The sequence below is a fragment of the Cucurbita moschata genome, unplaced genomic scaffold (genome assembly GCF_002738365.1).
Source record: "Cucurbita moschata cultivar Rifu unplaced genomic scaffold, Cmos_1.0 Cmo_Scf00016, whole genome shotgun sequence".
NCBI lineage: Eukaryota > Viridiplantae > Streptophyta > Magnoliopsida > Cucurbitales > Cucurbitaceae > Cucurbita > Cucurbita moschata.
Window position 1 is genome coordinate 4,749,046 of NW_019268532.1, and position 9,347 is coordinate 4,758,392.

The 9,347-nt window shown below is 37.9% G+C and overlaps 1 non-coding gene across 1 annotated transcript; it reads right to left on the reverse strand.

Moving 5' to 3' along the window:
* Positions 1 to 1,590: 1,590 nt before the first annotated feature.
* LOC111454763 lies at positions 1,591 to 1,729 on the reverse strand. Its single transcript, XR_002712496.1, has one exon. It is a non-coding gene; the product is annotated as a small nucleolar RNA Z247 (small nucleolar RNA).
* Between the last annotated feature and the right edge of the window lie 7,618 nt (positions 1,730 to 9,347).

Sequence of the window (9,347 nt, forward strand, 5' to 3'; positions counted from 1 at the left end):
GTACAAATCAGGGGCATTGTGCTTTGGCTGCAAGGTTGGGGAAGAACTGGGTGAGGCTCTCTTGAACGAAAAAACGTTCTCATCAAATATGATGTCTCTAGAAATATAGACACGACCTTTATGTAAAGAACTGTAGCCTAGAAAGACACATTTCTTGGATAAAAAAGAGAGCTTTTCTTGTTATAAGGGCGAAGATGAGACCAACAAACACACCAAAAAACTTTTAATAAGGAGTAATTTGGTGGGGTATGAAAAAGACGTTCTAAGGGGCATTTGTTATCGATGACACGTGTAGGAAGACGATTGATGAGACATGTGGCTGTAAGAAACATGTCATCACAAAATTTAATAGGTACATCAACATGAGCTAGAAGGGCTAGACCAGTTTCAACAATATGACAGTGCTTGTGTTCAGCAGACCCATTTTGTTGATGTATGTGAGGGCACGAAACACAATGAGCAATTCCAAGAATGTGTTATGAATTTTCTGATATTCCCCACCCCAATCAGATTGAACACACTTGATTTTAATATCTAGGAGGTGCTCAACATGAGCTTGGAACTACAAAAGTATACGAGAAGCTTCTGTACGATCATGCATCAAATAGATCCACGAAAATTTATTGAAATCATCAATGAAGCTGATATAATATCTAAAACCCCCAACAGATGGAGGTGTAGGACCCCAAGCATCCGGAAAAATTAGTTCCAAAGGTGATGAAGACCTATGAAAAGAACTAGTGCATGGTAACTGATGACTTTTTTCTAACTGACACGCATTATAAACGGGCAAAGGTGACTCACTAGCACACGAAATATTATTGAGACACAAAATTGACTTTATTACTTGAGATGAAGGATGTCCAAAACGTGCATGCCATTAGGCATGAGTAGTAGATCTACTCACTAAGGCATGCTTGAGATCATCGACATCAGATGACTTAATAGGATAGAGACCAAACTCACACCTCTCGTCTAGAAGAATTTTCCTTGACTGTTGATCCTTAATAGAAAAATGCCAAGGATGGTATTCAAAGAATACGTCATTATCACGAGAAAATTTATGAACGGAAAGAAGATGTTTGAAAATTTCAGGCACATGCAAAATATTTCGCAATGCAAGAGAACGAGCAGCAGTATTAATTGAAGAATGAGCCGTATGCAAAATACGCAAACTTGTTCCATTGCCGACTTGAACTTGTTCACCTCCATGATAGCGTTCACGCTCACCGAGACGATCCAGGTCACTAGTGATATGATCAGTGGTGCATGTGTCGCTGTACCAATTTGGATTAATCTTTTAAGAGGAAGTAGCCGCTAGTGCCTCAGAAGAAAGTTCATCTTGATAGGACTCGTCTATCCTATGCCAGCAGCGAATGACAGTATGCCCCATTTTGCCGTAGATCTGACTTGAAGGACGAGCAGAAGGGTCACGATGATCACCAGCAGGATGAGAGGGCATGCCACCTTGAGAACAGCCACGACCACGATCCCTACGCCCACGGTTCTTCTACTGATCACCACGACCAACATAATTGGCTGAAGATGTAGGATTTAACTGAAGTTCGGTCTAGTGTTGTAGTTGGCGAGCTTCAAATGTCATTAGATGTGCAATTACATCATCAAGTGTGAGGGCTTAACTCTTGGTAGTCATCGAGGTGACAAAGGGATCATAGTCAGGGCCAAGACTAGCGAGGAGATACGCAATCACGTCATCATCCCACAAGGCAGAGCCAATGGCGGCCAACCCTTTGATCTTGCGAAAATAATCTGCAGCAAACAGATCGTGTTTCTTAGACGCGGCGAGCTCAACATGGATCTGAACAGTGCGAGCACGAGTTGATGACGAAAACATCTGCTGCAGGGTATCCCACGCCTCCTTGGACATAGTAACGGCAACCACATCGTGAAGAATCTCCTCAGACATGGAGGAGAGAAGACCGCTAAGGACCTGTTGATCTTGATCATACCATTGATCATAGGTCGGATTAGAGACTAGGTCAGCACCAGCAGCGGTTGAGGAAGGGACCAGCTTGGCAGGTGCGACAATGGTGTTATCGAGGTAGCCCATAAGCTTCATACTCCGTAGGTAGGGGAGGAGCTGGGAACACCATATGATGAAGTTATTTTTGGTGAGACGGACTGTGATAGCGTGGTGGAAAGGGACTGTGCCAAATGTCGACGCCATGGTAGATGAGATCGTGTTGGAGATGGTGGACGAGGAGGAGGAAAAAGATATGATAGACATTGTTAATGAATAAACCTTGCTTCTGATATCATGTTAGGTTGAATGTCACTATAAACTACATGGGTCACTATCTAAAATCAGTAGATTCTTCTTAATCCATGGTAACACATTAAGCAAATTAGTAGATTATCTTACTATGTATAGACCTATTCTAACTTTAACAAAATCAAGAGGGGTGGTTGTAATAGGGTATGAATGATATTCTAGATAACTTAGGGTATGTATATATTCATAGATATACCCATAACTACGCAGGTGTGGATATAAACACATGGTGTATATGCCTTAAAGTTTCGTAATTAATAATTAACTTTTAATTATTTTATTTATAAATATTATATATTATATAAAAGATTCGAAGATATTAATATAATTTTAAATTTAAGTAATAATCTAAAGAGTCTATGAACATGACAACGATGGGCTCTTCGAAGACTTGAACCATTAACTATATAAAGTTCAGAATAAGTTTTATAAGCTTCCAAAAGAAATTAAAAAAGAAATATTAAGAAAAAATGGACAACCTAATCATTTTTTTCTAATTTTCTCACAAACGGAGGGTTTTTACTTTGTTACATGAAGATGGAAAAAATTAAGACAAGGGAAAAGGAAATTTTAGAAAAAAATTGGAATTTTTGGAGGCAAATAATAAAATAATTTAGAATTGACAAATTACCAAAATGTCCCTAAAATTCGAGTTAAATACCAAAATGTCATCACCTAAACCCAAAACCTTTCGACAGCTTGAGCAGTCTAAACAAAATCTTGGATATATTTATTTATAGCCATTAGATCTTCCCAAATTTGAAAAAGTTCTAGAACACATACAATTTAGGGGTGTACATGGATCGAGCTAGGTTAGATTGAGGGAGTTTTTTTTTAACGAACCAAAAAATTTGCGTGAATTGGATTGGTAATCTAACCCAACCCAAAATTTCTTCCAACCCAACTCCAAATCTTTCGATTGGATTATATGGCTGTTAAAAAAATTAGTGTTAACAAAAACTTTTATTTATCTACCATTCATAATTATCCAATATAATCTTATATAAAATATATTAAGAGTTCATGAATAAATACTAATCCATCTATAATCATTCAAAATAAAAAATAAAAATTATTGACAAGGAATATCTTCTTCTATTCTCGTCAGGGGAAGGAAGGTTTTTGAACCTTTCTTTTATAGACTATCAGATCCATAATGCTCAAAAATTGGATAGGGGTCAAGACACACGGGCGCGGCTGACTAACATCAGAGAATTATAACATTTTAATATGGTTCAACATTGTCATATAACTAAAAATAACTAATATCGACCCTTCCTGGGTAATTGGTTAAGTAAGGGAAATAATGGGATAGATCCAAATAAAAGTAATTAGTTAAAAGAGATAATAAATAGATTAGAATTTGGAATTATATGTCTGATCTTAGAACAAAATCTTTAAACAATTGAGGAAGATCTAATGAAACTAATTTTCTACGGATGGAATTTGGTATCCATTGTTTTAGGTGTCAAAAAACTCTTAAAATAATCGAGAATAATCCCACTCGTACTAAATGTTGATTCAAAAGCTATTGTAGACAATAGAACGGTCAAAACATTTTGGGCAATTTTTGATATCGTGCAACGTCCCAACCAATCATTCGAATCATCGGGGTTTAATAGTGGTATATTCATGCATAATCGAGCCTAATCATGCTCAATCATGCTTATTCAAATCACAGCACAAATATATCAAACAAAACCCCAACCAATCATTAAAATCATCACCTTAATCGAGCCTAATCATACTTATTCATATGATCTAAGTCTAATTACAACATTTTGATGCTTAATCAGAGTTTAGTCATGCTTAATTGAGGCTAATCAAGCTTAATCAAATCATTTGAGTCCAATCATAGTAAAATCATGCGTAGCTTAGTAACCCGGCCTAATCATGCTCAAGTCTATTAACTAAGTAATCATGCTAAATAAGGTTCAACTAACTCAATCATATCATCTAATTTTGTAATACTCCAAGTAAGGTTGGTGACTCAAAGTAATTCTAAGGTGCCTCAAAGTAAGGTTGGTAACACAAAGTAAGTCTAAGGTGCCTCAAAGTAAGGTTGGTAACTCAAAGTAAGTCTAAGGTGCCTCAAAGTAAGGTTGGTAAATCAAAGTAAGTCTAAGGTGCCTCAAAGTAAGGTTGGTAACTCAAAGTAAGTCTAAGGTGCCTCAAAGTAAGGTTGGTAACTCAAAGTAAGTCTAAGGTGCCTCAAAGTAAGGTTGGTAACAAGTCTAAGGTGCCTCAAAGTAAGGTTGGTAACTCAAAGTAAGTCTAAGGTGCCTCAAAGTAAGGTTGGTAACAAGTCTAAGGTGCCTCAAAGTAAGGTTGGTAACTCAAAGTAAGTCTAAGGTGCCTCAAAGTAAGGTTGGTAACAAGTCTAAGGTGCCTCAAAGTAAGGTTGGTAACTCAAAGTAAGTCTAAGGTGCCTCAAAGTAAGGTTGGTAACAAGTCTAAGGTGCCTCAAAGTAAGGTTGGTAACTCAAAGTAAGTCTAAGGTGCCTCAAAGTAAGGTTGGTAACAAGTCTAAGGTGCCTCAAAGTAAGGTTGGTAACTCAAAGTAAGTCTAAGGTGCCTCAAAGTAAGGTTGGTAACAAGTCTAAGGTGCCTCAAAGTAAGGTTGGTAACTCAAAGTAAGTCTAAGGTGCCTCAAAGTAAGGTTGGTAACAAGTCTAAGGTGCCTCAAAGTAAGGTTGGTAACTCAAAGTAAGTCTAAGGTGCCTCAAAGTAAGGTTGGTAACAAGTCTAAGGTGCCTCAAAGTAAGGTTGGTAACTCAAAGTAAGTCTAAGGTGCCTCAAAGTAAGGTTGGTAACAAGTCTAAGGTGCCTCAAAGTAAGGTTGGTAACTCAAAGTAAGTCTAAGGTGCCTCAAAGTAAGGTTGGTAACAAGTCTAAGGTGCCTCAAAGTAAGGTTGGTAACTCAAAGTAAGTCTAAGGTGCCTCAAAGTAAGGTTGGTAACAAGTCTAAGGTGCCTCAAAGTAAGGTTGGTAACTCAAAGTAAGTCTAAGGTGCCTCAAAGTAAGGTTGGTAACAAGTCTAAGGTGCCTCAAAGTAAGGTTGGTAACTCAAAGTAAGTCTAAGGTGCCTCAAAGTAAGGTTGGTAACAAGTCTAAGGTGCCTCAAAGTAAGGTTGGTAACTCAAAGTAAGTCTAAGGTGCCTCAAAGTAAGGTTGGTAACAAGTCTAAGGTGCCTCAAAGTAAGGTTGGTAACTCAAAGTAAGTCTAAGGTGCCTCAAAGTAAGGTTGGTAACAAGTCTAAGGTGCCTCAAAGTAAGGTTGGTAACTCAAAGTAAGTCTAAGGTGCCTCAAAGTAAGGTTGGTAACAAGTCTAAGGTGCCTCAAAGTAAGGTTGGTAACTCAAAGTAAGTCTAAGGTGCCTCAAAGTAAGGTTGGTAACAAGTCTAAGGTGCCTCAAAGTAAGGTTGGTAACTCAAAGTAAGTCTAAGGTGCCTCAAAGTAAGGTTGGTAACAAGTCTAAGGTGCCTCAAAGTAAGGTTGGTAACTCAAAGTAAGTCTAAGGTGCCTCAAAGTAAGGTTGGTAACAAGTCTAAGGTGCCTCAAAGTAAGGTTGGTAACTCAAAGTAAGTCTAAGGTGCCTCAAAGTAAGGTTGGTAACAAGTCTAAGGTGCCTCAAAGTAAGGTTGGTAACTCAAAGTAAGTCTAAGGTGCCTCAAAGTAAGGTTGGTAACAAGTCTAAGGTGCCTCAAAGTAAGGTTGGTAACTCAAAGTAAGTCTAAGGTGCCTCAAAGTAAGGTTGGTAACAAGTCTAAGGTGCCTCAAAGTAAGGTTGGTAACTCAAAGTAAGTCTAAGGTGCCTCAAAGTAAGGTTGGTAACAAGTCTAAGGTGCCTCAAAGTAAGGTTGGTAACTCAAATTAAGTCTAAGGTGCCTCAATAAGGTTGGTTTAAGGAAATCAAGGAAAAGGAGAAAGTACAAAGTTTTGAAAATGGTTTGGGAAGGAATAAGTAAGCCTAAAGGGCAAAAAGGGATATTTTTCTAATTTTTACCGAATTTTTTGGATTTTTAATTTTTTATAGAGAAGAAATTTTATGGTTTTCAGAGAGGAAAATGACTACACAGACGTAAATAAAATAAAAAAAATAAAAAGTTTGGATTTTTCTAAAAAAATAATAATAAAATCAAAAAGTGCCAAATTACCAAAAATAACTTTAAAGTTCAAGATAATTACAAAAATACTATGGTCAAAAAATTTGATTCTCTACCCCTGAAGAAAAAAAAGAATAAAAAAAAATCTAAACTCAACGTACAACTATTGGATTGTGCTTAAATTTTAACATGTTCAAGAAGACTCAAATTTCTTTGGATTCAATTACTAATATTCAAATCTAAGGTACCTCCGAAGAATATATTTTTGATGGACCTTCTGAAACTTTCAAATTTAAAAATTGTCCATTTATAAATATGAAGTTTTATTTGAGACAAAAATGGAACTACTAGATTATAGGTATCTTCTAGATTCCAGGGCTAGGGCTATATAGTTAACGGTTATACTTGAAACCAACTCCTACGTTCTAAATGAACTCCCCCAACAAATTTAAGGAAGGATGGGAGAGCTGAAAAATGGCCCAAAGATATTCCCTCAATTCAAGTTCCATGGCAATGAGGGAGGTATTTTTGAAAAATCTAATTGAAGGCGGCAAGAAAATTCGTGACTCCAACCAATGCTATATGTTTCAGTATTTTCCTTTTTTTTTTTAAGACCAGGAAGAGTGAAGGGCTCAAGGTCGAGAGTAATCAACGAAACATGGTCCATCAAGCTTCAATCAAAGGAGACTATGAGCTTTGTGGTATTGGGAGGAAAAGAATTCATGAAGATATCAAGGCCCCGAAAGGTCTTATCACTCTGTCCAATAAAGGTTGATTGTGTGCAAAATAAGTCGTTCTGCCAAAATGATTTCTTAAGCTTGAGTGGAAAATAAAGAAGAGGTTTCATGAACTTAACTCTCGAGAGCTCTAGTTGGTAACAATTTCGAAGAATTTTAGTCCAAACATCAAGATAGACTCCGGACAAAATGAACTTTTGGCTCCCAAAAGCACGATGGAGCTCTAATAAGTCCATGCTTCAACGAACTTCGGCAAAAAGGTCGAGACGAACTCTGGAAAGGATGAACTTTTGGTTTCACACTCACCAAAGACTTTTACTAGGCCCAGGTTTTAGTGAACTCTGAAGGCAGCAAACTTTGGGTCTCTAGCCCTCCAAAGCTTTGACGGGTCCAAGATTGGACGAACTTTGAGACGACCTCTAGGAAGGACAAACTGTAAGTTTGTGGCCCTCCAAACCTTTAATGGATCAAAGTTAGATTCAAACGCTGAGACAACCTCCATAAAGGACGAACTTTGAGTTTCTAACTCTCCAAATCTCAAAAAGGGTCAGAGGAGTTTGGGCGAACTTCTATCCATCTCTAGAAAGGACTAACTTGTACGTACACAAGCGTCGAGACAAGCTCTGGAAAGAAAGAATGAACTTTGGGTTCCTAACTCTCCAAAGCTTTAAAAGGTCAAAGTCCAGGGCTCTTTAAACCATGAAGTTTAGGTTTATAAGCCTCGATAGCCTAACGAATCGAAGTTTGGACGAACTTTGGACCAAACATCGAAACAATGTGAAAGATGGATGAACTTTGGGTTCCTAACAATCTGAAGCTATAGTCCTTAACAGTTTGGAAGAACTTTGGTCAAAACATCTAGACAAGCTTTAAAAAAAATGAATTTTTGGCTCCTAACAGCAGGAAGAAGCTCTGACAAGTCCATGCTTTGACGAACTTCAGCACAAATGTCGAGATAAACTTTGGAAAGGATGAACTTTTGTTTCATACTTCTGAAGACTTTTACCAGGCCCAGGTTTTGACAAACTCTGAAAACAACGAGCTTCGAGTCCCTAGCCTTCCAAAGCTTCAACATATCCAAGTTTGGATGAACTTTGACACGAACTTCAAGATGACCTCTAAAAAAGATGCACTTTGGGCTTGTGGCCTTCCAAACATCAAATGGGTCAAAGCTTGGTCCGAACGCTGAGATGGACTCTAGAAAGATTGAACTTTAGATTTCTAACTCATTAATCTCAAAAAGGGTCAAAGGAGTTTGAGCAAACTTTTGTCTGAGCTCTAGAAAGGACTAACTCAAACGTACACAAGCGTCGAGAAAAGCTCGGAAAAGAAAGGACAAACTTGGGTTCCTAACTCTAGAAAGCTCTAACATGTCAAAGTTTAGATGAAATGGGCTCTTCAAATCATGAAGTTTAGGTTTCTAAGGATCGATAGCCTAACGGATTGAAGTTTTGACAAACTTTGGACCAAATGTCGAGACAGTGCGAGGGATAGACGAATTTTGGGTTCTTAACTCTCTGGAGCTCTAGTTGGTAATAGTTTGGAAGAACTTTGGTCCAAACTCAAGACAGGCAAAAAATAAAAATAAAAATAAAAAAATAAATAATGAACATTTGGCTACCAACAGCACGATGGAGCTCTGACAAGTCCATGCCTCAACTTTGACACAAATATCGAAACAAACTTTGAAACGATGAATTTTTGGTTTTAGACCCTCCGAAGACTTTTACCAAGCCCAGATTTTGGCGAACTCTAAACGCAGCGAACTACGGGTCTCAAACCCTCCAAAGTTCTTATGGGTCCAAATTTGGACGAATTTTAGCACAAACTTTGAGACAAACTCTAAGAAGGACGAACTTTGGGCTTGTTTCCCTCCAAACATCTAATAGATAAAAGTTTGGTCCAAACACTGAGACGGACTCTAGAAAGAGCGAACTTTAGGTTTGTAACTCCCAAATCTTGAAAAGGGTTAGAGGAGTTTGGGCGAACTTTTGTCTGAGCTCTAGAAAGGACTAACTTGTATGTACACAAGCGTTGAGACAAGCTTTGTAAAGAGAGGACAAACTTTGGGTTCCTAACTTTACAAAGCTCTAACAAGTCAAAGTTTAGAAGAAACGAACTCTTAAAACCACGAAGTTGAGATTTCTAAGCCTCGATAGCCTAACCGATCGAAGTTTGGATGAACTTTGGACCAGACGTTGCGACAGTGT